Below are 14,293 nucleotides of genomic sequence, written 5' to 3' on the forward strand. Positions count from 1 at the left end.
GCAATAGTGTGTATGTTTGCATAATCTTTCTAGCATTTGATCAATAAAAGGTAAGGGGTAATGATCTTTCTTAGTAGCTTTATTTAATTTGCGAAAATCAATTACCATCCTATAACCTGTGATAATTCTTTGTGGAATCAATTCATCTTTATCATTAGGAACAACAGTAATACCTCCCTTCTTAGGGACACAATGGACAGGACTTACCCACTCACTATCAGCAATGGGATAGATTATACCTGCCTCCAGAAGCTTTAGTATTTCTTTTCTTACCACTTCTTTCATTTTAGGATTCAGACGTCGTTGAGGATCACAAACTGGTTTGGCATCTGCTTCCAAATTTATTTTATGTTGACATAGAGTGGGACTAATGCCCTTAAGATCATCAAGAGCATATCCAATAGCAGTACGATGCTTCTTCATAGTTTTCAATAATCTTTCTTCTTCATGCTCTGAAAGGTTAGCACTAATAATAACAGGATGTATCTTCTTTTCATCAAGATAAGCATATTTAAGATTATCAGGCAATGGTTTAAGCTCAAACACGGGATCACCTTTGGGTGGAGGAGGATCCCCTAAAGTTTCAACAGGCAAATTATGTTGCAGAATAGGTTCCTGTTTAAAGAATACTTCATCTATTTCCCTTCTTTCATTCATGAACATATCATTTTCATGGTCTAGCAGATAATGTTCTAAAGGATCTCTAGGAGGTACGACAATAGAAGCAAGGCCAATAATTTCATCCTTACTAGGTAATTCTTCCTCACGATGTTGTTTACTAAATTTATAGAAATTAAACTCATGAACCATATCATCCAAGCCAACAGTAACAACATTCTTTATGCAATCTATGGTAGCATTGATAGTGTTTAAGAAGGGTCTACCAAATATAATGGGACAAAAGCTATCTTGTGGGGAACCAAGAACAAGAAAATCAGCAGGATATTTAGTTTTCCCACATAAGACTTCAACATCTCTAACAATTCCAATTGGTGAAATAGTATCTCTATTGGCGAGTTTAATTGTGACATCAATACCTTCTAACTCAGCAGGTGCAATTTCATTCTTAATTTCTTCGTATAAGTCAATAGGTATTACACTAGCACTAGCACCCATATCACATAAGCCATGATAACAATGATCTCCTATCTTAATAGAAATAACAGGCACGCCTACCACATGTCTATGTTTATCTTTATCACAAGGTTTAGCAATTCTAGCAGTTTCACCTTCGAACTGAATAACATGCTCATCAATATTATCAGACAAGAGATCTTTAACAATAGCAATATTAGGTTCTACTTTAACTTGCTCAGGAGGTGTATAAGTTCTAATATTGCTTTTACGAACAACAGTTGAAGCTTTAGCATGATCCTTTATTCTAATAGGGAAAGGTGGTTTCTCAATATAAGAAGTAGGAACAATAGGATCATTATAAGTGACAGTCTTTTCTTCAACTTTAATAGGTGCAGCTACTTTTACTTCTATGGGAGGATGATATTTAAACCACTTCTCCTTAGGGAGATCAACATAAGCAGCAAAAGATTCATAGAAAGAAGCTACTATCTCAGAGTCAAGTCCATATTTAGTGCTAAACTTACGGAAAATATCGGTGTCCATAAAAGATTTAACACAATCAAACTTAGGTGTCATACCTGACTCCTTACCTTCGTAGAGGTCCCAATCTTCAGAGTTGCGTTTAATTCTATCCAACAAATTCCATTTAAATTCAATAGTCTTCATCATAAAAGAGCCAGCACAAGAAGTATCGAGCATGGTGCGATTGTTTTCAGAAAGCCGAGCATAAAAATTTTGAATGATCATTTCTCTTGAGATCTCATGATTGGGGCATGAATATAACATTGATTTAAGCCTCCCCCAAGCTTGAGCGATGCTTTATCCTTCGCGAGGCCAGAAATTATATATATAATTGCGATCACGATGAACAAGATGCATAGGGTAATACATTTGATGAAATTCCAACTTCAATCTTTTATAGTCCCATGATCTCATATCATCACATAGCCTATACCATATCAATGCGTCTCCCTTCAAAGATAAAGGGAAGACCTTCTTCTTAGCAAAATCATCGGGTATACCTGCAAGCTTAAATAATCCACAAACTTCATCCACATATATTAAGTGCTCATCAGGATGCTTTGTTCCATCTCCTGTAAAAGGGTTAGCTAGCAGTTTTTCCATCATACCGAAGGAAATTCAAAAGGAGTTTCATTTTCAATAGGTTCAGTAGGTTGAGGAGCAACTCTTTGCTCTACTGGACGGGGTGAAGATACCCCGAACAAGCCCCTCAGAGAATTACTTTCCATAGTAACAAGTGACAGTAAATTTCAGCACACTATATAAATTTTTCCTTACCAAATTCCACCTACCAAAGGCGCTACACTCCCCGGCAACGGCGCCAGAAAAGAGTCTTGATGACCCACAAGTATAGGGGATCTATCGTAGTCCTTTTGATAAGTAAGAGTGTCGAACCCAACGAGGAGCAGAAGGAAATGATAAACGGTTTTCAGCAAGGTATTCTCTGCAAGTACTGAAATAAGTGGTAACAGATAGTTTTGTGATAAGATAGATTTTAACGACCAACAAGTAACAAAAGTAAATAAAGTGCAGCAAGGTGGCCCAATCCTTTTGTAGCAAAGGAAAAGCGGAACAAACTCTTATAATAGGAAAAGCGCTCCCGAGGACACATGGGAATATCGTCAAGCTAGTTTTCATCACGTTCATATGATTCGCATTCGATACTTTGATAATTTGATATGTGGGTGGACCGGTGCTTGGGTGATGTTCTTACTTGAACAAGCATCCCACTTATGATTAACCTCTTTTGCAAGCATCCGCAACTACAACAAAAGTATTAAGGTAAACCTAACCATAGCATGAAACATGTGGATCCAAATCAGCCCCTTACAAAGCAACACATAAACTAGGGTTTAAGCTTCTGTCACTCTAGCAACCCATCATCTACTTATTACTTCCCAATGCCTTCCTCTAGGCCCAAATAATGGTGAAGTGTTATGTAGTCGACGTTCACATAACACCACTAGAGGCTAGACAACATACATCTTATCAAAATATCAAACGAATACCAAATTCACATGACTACTAATAGCAAGACTTCTCCCTTGTCCTCAGGAACAAACGTAATTACTCACAAAGCATATTCATGTTCATAATCAGAGGGTTAATAATATGCATATAGGATCTGAACATATGATCTTTCACCAAATAAACCAACTAGCATCAACTACAAGGAGTAATCAACAGTACTAGCAACCTACTAGCACCAATCCTGGACTTTGAGACAAGAATTGGATACAAGAGATGAACTAGGGTTTGGAGATGAGATGGTGCTGGTGAAGATGTTGATGGAGATTGCCCTCTCCCGATGAGAGGAGTGTTGGTGATGACGATGGTGATGATTTCCCCCTCCCGGAGGGAAGTATCCCTGGCAGAACAGCTCTGCCGGAGCTCTAGATTGGATCCGACAAGGTTCCGCCCCGTGGCGGCGGAGTCTCGTCCCGAAAAGTTCCTTCTGATTTTTTTTCTCATCGAAAGATCTCATATAGGAGAAGATGGACGTCGGAGAGCCACCAGGGGGCCCACGAGGTAGGGGGCGCGCCCTAGGGGGGGGCGCCCCCCACCCTCGTGAGCAGGATGTGGTCCCCCTGGCCTTCATCTTTGGCGATGATTTTTCTTTATTTATTTCAAGATGTTCCGTGGAGTTTCAGGACTTTTGGAGTTGCGCAGAATAGGTCTCTAATATTTGCTCCTTTTCCAGCCCAGAATTCTAGCTGCCGGCATTCTCCCTCCTTATGTAAACCTTGTAAAATAAGAGAGAATAGCCATAAGTATTGTGACATAAAGTGAAATAATAGTCCATAATGCAATAAATATCGATATAAAAGCATGATGCAAAATGGACGTATCAGGGGGGGGGCCTCACCATGTCGACTCCCGGGCAAGTGGGCCGGGACCGCCCTTGTCGGTTCTGTCTGGGCCACTTCGAGCAATCCATGTTGATACAGAAGACTCCAGAAGCCTTGGCGTTCAAGACAAAGGACTATGTATTTGTGTAGGACTCATCTTCATTGATGTAGCCAACTAGTACACCTGTTATTCTAGGTCTCCGGTAACTTATACCAAAGCTAGGCTAATCGATAGACCATATTTCATGCAAACAACAATCTCATTGTAGATCACATGTACTTCGTACTCCATCCCTAATCAATACAAGCAAAAGTAGGACGTAGGGTATTACCTCTTCAAGAGAGCCCGGACCTGGGTAAAACCTTGTGTCCTAATTACCGTCGTATCTAGACTAATAGTTTGTGACCCACTACCCGAGATCCGTCGGAATCGACTGTCATTGGTGGCCGATGGCCCACAAGTATAGGGGATCAATCATAGTCCTTTCGATAAGTAAGAGTGTCGAACCCAACAAGGAGTGGAAGGAAATGACAAGCGGTTTTTAGCAAGGTATTTTCTGCAAGCACTGAAATTATCGGTAACAGATAGTTTGATAGCAAGATAATTCCTAGCAAGTGACAAGTAGCAATAGTAACAAAGGTTAAATAAGGTAGCCCAATCCTTTTTATAGCAAAGGATAGGCCGGAAATTTCCCTTATAGCAAGCAAAGTGTTCTTGAGGACACATGGGAATTCATCTAGTCACTTTCTGAAGGAAATATGCCCTAGAGGCAATAATAAAGTTATTATTTATTTCCTTATATCATGATAAATGTTTATTATTCATGCTAGAATTGTATTAACCGGAAACATAATACATGTGTGAATACATAGACAAAAAGAGTGTCACTAGTATGCCTCTACTTGACTAGCTCGTTGATCAAAGATGGTTATGTTTCCTAACCATGACATGAGTTGTCATTTGATTAACGGGATCACATCATTAGGAGAATGATGTGATTGACTTGACCCATTCCGTTATCTTAGCACTTGATCGTTTAGTTTGTTGCTATTGCTTTCTTCATAACTTATACATGTTCCTATGACTATGAGATTATGCAACTCCCGTTTATTGGAGGAACACTTTGTGTGCTACCAAACGTCACAACGTAACTGGGTGATTATAAAGGTGCTCTACAGGTGTCTCCGAAGGTACTTGTTGGGTTGGCGTATTTCGAGATTAGGATTTGTCACTCCGATTGTCGGAGAGGTATCTCTGGGCCCTCTCGGTAATGCACATCACTTAAGCCTTGCAAGCATTGCAACTAAGAAGTTAGTTGCGGGATGATGTATTATGGAATGAGTAAAGCGACTTGCCGGTAACGAGATTGAACTAGGTATTGAGATACCGACGATCGAATCTCGGGCAAGTAACATACCGATGACAAAGGGAACAACGTATGTTGTTATGCGGTCTGACCGATAAAGATCTTCGTAGAATATGTAGGAGCCAATATGAGCATCCAGGTTCCGCTATTGGTTATTGACCGGAGGCGTGTCTTGGTCATGTCTACATAGTTCTCGAACCCGTAGGGTCCGCACGCTTAAAGTTCGGTGACGATCGTAATTAGGGTTTTCGTGTTTTGATGTACCGAAGGTTGTTCGGTGTCCCGGATGTGATCACAGACATGACGAGGAGTCTCAAAATGGTCGAGACATAAAGATTTATATATTGGAAGCCTATATTTGGATATCGGAAACGTTCTGGGTAAAATCGGGATTTTACCGGAGTACCGGGGGGTTACCGGAACCCCCCGGGGGTTATTGGGCCTACATGGGCCATAAGGGAGAAGAGGAGGGCCGGCCAGGGCAGGCCGCGTGCCCCTCCCCCTAGTCCAAATAGGACAAGGAAGGGGGGCAGCGCCCCCCTTTCCTCTTTCTCCCTTCCCCCTTCCTTTTCCAGGCGCACCCCTAGGGCCGGCCGCACCCCCCCCTCTCCCTCCTTTATATACGGGGGTAAGGGGGCACCCCATGACACACAAGTTGATCTTCGTGATCGTTCCTTAGCCGTGTGCGGTGCCCCATTCCACCATATTCCACCTCGGTCATATCGTAGCAGTGCTTAGGCGAAGCCCTGCGTCGGTAGAACATCATCACCGTCATCACGCCGTCGTGCTGACGAAACTCTCCCTCAACGTTTTGCTGGATCGGAGCTCGAGGGACGTCACCGAGTTGAACGTGTGCAGAACTCAGAGGTGCCGTACGTTCGGTACTTGGATCGGTCAGATCGGGAAGACGTACGACTACTTCCTCTACGTTGTGTCAATGCTTCCGTTGCCGGTCTACGAGGGTACGTAGACTACACTCTCCCCTCTCGTTGCTATGCATCACCATGATCTTGTGTGTGCGTAGGAATTTTTTTGAAATTACTACGTTCCCCAACAGTGGCATCCGAGCCTAGGTTTTATGCGTTGATGTTGTGCACGAGTAGAACACAAGTGAGTTGTGGGCGATATAAGTCATACTGCTTACCAGCATGTCATACTTAGGTTCGGCGGTATTGTTGGATGAAGCGGCCCGGACCGACATTACGCGTACGCTTACGCGAGACTGGTTCTACTGACGTGCTTTGCACACAGGTGGCTGGCGGGTGTCAGTTTCTCCAACTTTAGTTGAACCAAGTGTGGATATGCCCGGTCCTTGCGAAGGTTAAAACAGTACCAACTTGACAAACTATCATTGTGGTTTTGATGCGTAGGTAAGAACGGTTTTTGCTAAGCCCGTAGCAGCCATGTAAAACTTGCAACAACAAAGTAGAGGACGTCTAACTTGTTTTTGTAGGGCATGTTGTGATGTGATATGGTCAAGACATGATGCTAAATTTTATTGTATGAGATGATCATGTTTTGTAACTGAGTTATCGGCAACTGGCAGGAGCCATATGGTTGTCGCTTTATTGTATGCAATACGATCACGCAGTAATGCTTTACTTTATCACTAAGCGGTAGCGATAGTCGTGGAAGCATAAGATTGGCGAGACGACAACGATGCTACGATGGAGATCAAGGTGTTGCGCCAGTAACGATGGTGATCATGACGGTACTTCGGAGATGGAGATCACAAGTACAAGATGATGATGGCCATATCATATCACTTATATTGATTGCATGTGATGTTTATCTTTTATGCATCTTATCTTGCTTTGATTGACGGTAGCATTAGAAGATGATTGTAACACCCCGGATGTAATTTACCTAATATGTACTCCAACTCTTGCCGTTTCTGGCGCTAAGTTATTTTATTTTCTTGGGTTCGGGTTTTTGTCTCCGTGTGTTGTTGCCGTTGTCATGCATGTCATATCATGTCATCATGTGCATTGCATTTGCATAAATGTTCGTCTCATGCATCCGAGCTTTTCCCCGTTGCCCGTTTTGCATTCCGGCGCTCCTATCTCCTCCGGTGGTCCTTTCTACCTTCCTTTCATGTGTGGGGGTTAAACATTTCCGGATTGGACCGAGACTTGCCAAGCGGCCTTGGTTTACTATCAGTAGACCGCCTGTCAAGTTCCGTACCATTTGGACTTTGTTTGATGCTCCAACGGTTAACCGAGGGACCGAAAAGGCCTCGTGTGTGTTGCAGCCCAACACCCCTTCAATTTGGCCCAAAACCCACCAAAACCCTCTCCATCTTCTAGAGCGTTCAATCATGATCGCGTGGCCGAAAACCGCACCTCATTTGGACTCTCATAGCTCCTCCTATGCCTATAAATAGCCCCCCTCCGAAATTCACGTCTCCTTCTTCCCCGAAACCCTAATTTTCCCCGCTCCTTGCCGCACCGGACACGTCCGGCCCGGCCGGACAGCGTCCGCCGCCGCCCGCAGCGAATCGTGAGCCGCCACGTGGCAAGCGCCGCCGCCACCCGCCGCGGCCCGGAGAGCCCGCGTCCGGCCCTCCGAGCCCGCGCGCCGCCCGCGTCTTCCTCCCTCGCCGCGCCACGCCAGGGAGCTCCTCGCCGCCCTTCGCCAACTCCGGCGGCCGGAGCTCCTCGCCACCCCTCGCCTCAACTCCGGCGCCCGGGCCGCCGCACTCCTCGCCGGTCGGCGCCGCCCGCGACCACGCCGGTGACCGCGCCGCGCGGTTCCGACCACCACCAACTCCGGCCCCGCGCCTCCTCCTCCGACCGGCTCCTCCCCGCGGCAAGTTCTCCGGCGACCTCGAGTTTCCCGGCGATCCTCGGGAACCGTGCTGCTACAGTACCCCAGATCCAGATCTGGATCTCGGGTTGACTTTTATCCCTAACCCTAATTTTATTGCCATGTTCATCATGCCGTAACTTTGCATCCGTAGATCTGTTTCGGGCGTTTAGCATATCAAAATATTCGTCTCAGAGAGCACATCATTTCATCTCATTGCATCATTTTCATTTGTGTTCATCTTGATGCCCGAAATGCTGTTGGAAGAGTGCTATTTGAGTTAATTGTCAGATCTGCTGCACCAAATAGCTATTTGTCATTTTTGCCATGATTAATGTGTGCATGATATGCCCCTGTGCTCTACATGAGTTTTGTTATATCCTTTGCCATCTTTCCAGAGGTGCTATCTGTAACGCCCTCGATGCGGCTATATCTCCTACGTGTCGAAGCACGACTTAGAGGCATAACCGCATTGAAAGCAATGTCGCAAGTGAGGTAATCTTCACACAACCAATGTAATACATAAGGGAAAAAGATACATAGTTGGCTTACAATCGCCACTTCACACAAATACATGAATAAAGCATTACAACATCCAAATACAATCAGGGCCCGACTATGGAGCCAAAATAAAAGAAGAACCCCAAATGCGACAAGGTCCCCGATCGATCCCAACTGGGCTCCACTACTGATCGACTAGAACCAAACAACATAAAGGACAAGATCTTCATCGAGCTCCTCCTGAGCTTGGTTGCGTCATCTGCACGGACTCATCGGCACCTGCAAACTGGTTTTGGAAGTATCTGTGAGTCACGGGGACTCAGCAATCTCGCACCCTCGCGATCAAGACTATTTAAGCTTATGGGTAAGGTAAAGGTATGAGGTGGAGCTGCAACAAGCGACTAGCATATATGGTGGCTAACCTATTCGTAAAAGAGAGCGAGAAGAGAAGGCAAAAGCACGGTCGAACAACTATGATCAAGAAGTGATCCTAGAACAAACTACGTCAAGCATAACTCCAACACCGTGTTCACTTCCCGGACCCCGCCGAGAAGAGACCATCACGGTAACACACGCGATTGGTGCATTTTAATTAAGGTAAACTTCAGGTTTTCTACAACCGGACGTTAACAAATTCCCATCTGCCCATAACCGCGGGCACGGCTTTCAAAAGTTCAAATCCCTGCAGGGGTGTCCCAACTTAGCCCATGACAAGCTCTCACAGTCAACGAAGGAATAGATCTCCTCCCGAGACGTTCCGATCAGACTCGGTACCTCGGTTCTTCAAGACACTTCGACAAGTTAAAACAAGACCAGCAACACCGCCCAAATGTGCCGACAAATCCCGATAGGAGCTGCACATATCTCTTTCTCAGGGCACACTCAGATGAGACTAGCTACGAGTAAAACCAACCCTCAAGTTTCCCCGAGGTGGCCCCGCAGGCAGCTCAGTTCGGACCAACACTCAGAGGAGCACTGGCCCGGGGGGGGGGGGTTAGAATAAAGATGACCCTTGAGTCTGCAGAACCCAAGGGAAGGTGGTAGGTTGTTAGTGCAAATGGTAAAACCAAGGTTGGGCATTGCTGGAGGAGTTTTATTCAAGGCGAACTGTCAAGGGGTTCCCATTATTACCCAACCGCGTAAGGAACGCAAAATCCGGGAACATAACACCGATATGACGGAAACTAGGGCGGCAAGAGTGGAACAAAACACCAGGCATAAGGCCGAGCCTTCCACCCTTTACCAAGTATATAGATGCATTAATTAAATAATATATATTGTGATATCCCAACAAGTAAACATGTTCCAACAAGGAACAACATCTCCATGTTCCAACAAGGAACAAACTTCAATCTTCACCTGCAACTAACAACGCTATAAGAGGGGCTGAGCAAAGCGGTAACATAGCCAAACAACGGTTTGCTAGGACAAGGTGGGTTAGAGGCTTGGTTCACAATATGGGAGGCATGATAAGCAAGTGGTAGGTATCGCAGCAATAGGCATAGCAAAAGAGCGAGCAACTAGCAAGAAAAGATAGAAGTGATTTCGAGGGTATGGTCATCTTGCCTGAAATCCCGCAAGGAAGAAGAACGAGTCCATGAAGAAGACAAACGGACGTAGTCGAACGGATCCTCGCAAACGCGACGTTACCGGAACCAACCCGAAGAGGCAACACCGAAAAGAAGCAAACAACATAGTAAACAACCAGCACATAAGCATGACATGATGCACAACCAAGTATGATGCATGTCCGGTTTAATTATGCATGGCATGGCAAAATGCAACAAACAACACTACAAGTTAAGTGGAGCTCAATATGCAACGAGTTGCATATTGACGGAGCACCACATCAATTATTTAGTTCGATCTTGTTTATGTACCCAACAATATTAAATGTTGTTAAACATGGCAAGAGGGTTAAGCAAATGAAAACTACCCATCTAGTCAAGTTTAAATGAGGCCGGGAACAACAAACAGCAAATCTGGAAACTCCTCATGTGCATATATTAGGTTAGGTCCTGTTCTGCCCTAAACCATATTTTAGAGTTGTTAGGCATGCAAAACAATGTCACCATGATAAACTAGACAAAATTCTACCCCATTTACATATAAAGTTTATTAAATTCTGAGTTACGATTATTTAGTTATGAATTAAAGCATTTTAACATGGCATAGGAGCAAATTTAATCAAACAACAATTTAAACATCTCAAACATGGATGAAAGTTGCATATTATGAATCTAGACAAAATTCTAAACAAGTTTAATATATAAGTTGTTTAATTCCGATGCATGGGTGAGAAGTTATTAGATGCGTGGTTCAAGGGGCTAAACTGCAAAACTGGTTTTCCCTGGATAAATGGACAAATCGCAGAACGGAAAAAAGTGACATGGGCCGAATCTGGCTGGCCTAGCAGGAACAGGAGCTGGGGGCAGCTCACCACGGGCCAAGGCCCAGGTCGATGGAGCCAGCTGGATCGCGAGCTTGGCTGGCCCACATGCGCGCGAGGAAGGTGGCCCAGTAGGGAAGCGCTCGTCCTCCTCTGCTCGAGCAGAGGCAGGAGCATGGCGCGGCGGCTGCCGGTGATGGGGACAGCGGCGCGACGCATAGGGAGCCGGAGGACGACGGGGATGGATGGATCCGAGGACGGGTGTTCCAGATCCGGTGACACAGGTGGTCGACGGCGCTCAGGGATGCGGGATCCGGCGAGGTGGAGCTCGTCCATGGAGGCAGCGGCGGTTTCCTGTGGCAACAGAGGGAGGGAGAGAGCTGGTGAGGAGAGGAAGGAGAACGTGAAGGGAGAGAGAGGGAGGCGAGGGCGGCACTGGCCTGCTGTCGAGGTGCTCGCCGGCGGCGAGGCTCCGGTGGCCGACGAGTGCATGGTGGCGAGGACGGGCGGTGAAGGGGCAGAGAGGCGGCGACGCAGCGAAGCTCGGGCACGGGGCTCTCGCAGCTCGGGGCGCGGGGGAGTTGCGGGCGTGCAACGGCGGCTCGGGCCTGCTTCGGCCCAGGGGCGGGCCGCGGATGGGCCAGGGCGGGCCGCGGCGAAGTGGGGGCACTGGGGAGGCGATGTGGCGCGCTGGGGTTGGCTGCAGGGCGCCGGGAGGTGACGTGTCACGCCCGGATTGGTCCGGGACGCGGCGGCGACGACGACAAGTGGAGGAAGTGGAGTGGGGCGGCGCTGAAACCGAGGGGGGGGGGGGGGGTTGGCTGCGGCAGGAGGTAGGGGAAGGGGTCTAGGTTGGCCAAAATGGACTAGGGGTGTCCATATATAGCAAATTTGCTAGGGTTTGGGGGTTAGGAGGGGTTTTCGAGCCGTACGATCACGATCATGCGGCTTCGGACAGAGGGGGGACTAGGTGGGCTGTGAAGAGAGGCCTCGGGCTGAGAGGAGAGAAGAGAAGTGAGGCCCGGCGAGTGTTCCGGAGACCGAAACGTCCGGCGAAAATACCGGCAACGGTGCCGCTATAAATTTAACGGTTGGGCTATCAAACGAACTCCGAATGCGATAAAACTTGATAGGCGGTCTATCTACACTATAATAAGACCGCACGTCAACTCTCGTCCCATTCCGAGAACATTTTCCGGCCACTTATAAAACACTATTTCGGACATGCCGCGGGCGCGTGCAAGTGGTCTGGACCCAGAACGGACAACAGAGGGAACTGGGGGAACCCGGACGGATGCAGGTTTTGAAAACGTGATGACATGATATGCAATGCATGACACGCAAGCAATGACAAGGCAACAACATCGAATAACTAGAGGACACCTGGCACATCGATCACGGGGTGTTACAACACTCCACCACTACGAGAGGATCTCGTCCCGAGATCTAGAATGGCACCGGAGGGAAAAATGGAAGAGAAAGAGAAGAGGTAAAACTAAGTTGCTTCTTTAACAAACGAGTGAAACCAAAGAACCTTGAAAAGGTTAAGCCATTTCGAGAAAAAAAAATACAACGGAGATAAATGACATTGATAACTCTCCGTTAGAAAAAAAAAGAACAAGGAACGACAAGAAACTGCCTCCGGAACACAATTAAGAATCGAATGGAATGAACGAAGGGAAACAAGATCTTGAGTGAGCACGCTTACAACAAATGCTAGAACGGAATTGTTGGAAAACCAACAACGAAAAGAATAATCTTGATATGGTCTTATGGAATACATCTCAAATTATGAGGTGACAGCCTGCCACTCACGGGAAAAAGAATTGGATTGATATGAACAAGGAGACGAGAAACTTATTTCACCGGGAGGATAAATGAAGAACTTGGGTCATTTATAAGCATCAAAAATAGCAACAATCCTTAGAGAAGGCTTTAGGATAAACATGATACAAGATAACTCCAACGAAGAGATTGGTGGGTTTAAAATATCTCATTCTTGACAACATGAGAATCATGAAACACACGGAAATTGTCAAAAATGACATAATACCGCCTCCAATAATACGGAAGAAAGAATTGCACTCCGGATAGCAAGATGAAGAATGCTTGAGTTCCTCTTAAAAGAAACTCGATGAACACTTCGAAAAGGAAATAAATCCTTTATGAACCATCATGTAGAACCTTCATGAAGAACTCCGGTAACAAAAGGATAACGAAAAAGAAAGAGAAGATGAAAACACAAGGTGAAACCTTGCAATGATTAGATGGACCTTCACGACGATATATTTGAGAGAGCTTGGAACTCCGGAAAAGAAAAGAAACCAAGAATTTGGTGAACCTCCGGAATAAGGAATTAATCACTTTGATGAAAGAAGAATAAGAATTACATTATGCGTATCCTTCACCAATTTAATTGATGACGAGCAAACGGATTTGGCATACTACTTATTCTCTTTGAAAAGGATTAAGATAGATATAGCATAAACTCCATGGACCACCGGTAGGATTGGAAAGAACAAATGAATTGATATGATAAGAAAGAAAGAAAATCTGGAACGAACCACCATAAGAATTAAAAATGAACGAAGAAAAGATAAAGAAACACCGGGAAGAATTAGCAAATGAACGAAGAAGCTTGAGGGGATTTAGTTACATGAGAACAAAGAGATCAAGAACTGATTAGAGGATAATTGATCGATGCACCGATAAGATTTGGAGAGTGAGAGCTGAAAGCTGGAATGAATAATTCCTCTGAAATGATGGGCTCTGGATGATCAAACTGAAAAGAATTCTGACAATCAAAAACAATTATGAGAGGATGGCCTTGAACTAGAACCCCGAATCTTGAAGAGAATGGAGCAAGATTGAGAGAAAATTCTTCTTCGGTCTTCATAATATGAGAATTACGACGAGAAACACCACCGTGAATTGTTGAGATACTCCGAAATGATAAATAGAAAGGTTGAACCAACGATGAAAAGAATTGTGAAAGATCTAGGAGATGGCATTTGACTGATGCTAACTCATTCTTACGTCAAACTTTAAAAGGAATTTAGGATAGCTTCGGGAAAATAAGAAGAGTCAGGTAAGATCCTGGGAAAAGACCTGTGGGTTAGGGCCCACTCAAAAGAAATACCATAGAACGATTACTAGAAAAGAGAGATTGCACCGGTTGAATTAAAAGGGTTAAATGATATAACAACCTGGAAAGATCTTGAACGAATGTAGAGTGGAAAACACGAATCTTCGAGATATCTTGAACGGATTGATAATTGAAACGT

This window comes from Triticum urartu, chromosome 4 (assembly GCF_003073215.2).
Source record: "Triticum urartu cultivar G1812 chromosome 4, Tu2.1, whole genome shotgun sequence".
Lineage (NCBI taxonomy): Eukaryota > Viridiplantae > Streptophyta > Magnoliopsida > Poales > Poaceae > Triticum > Triticum urartu.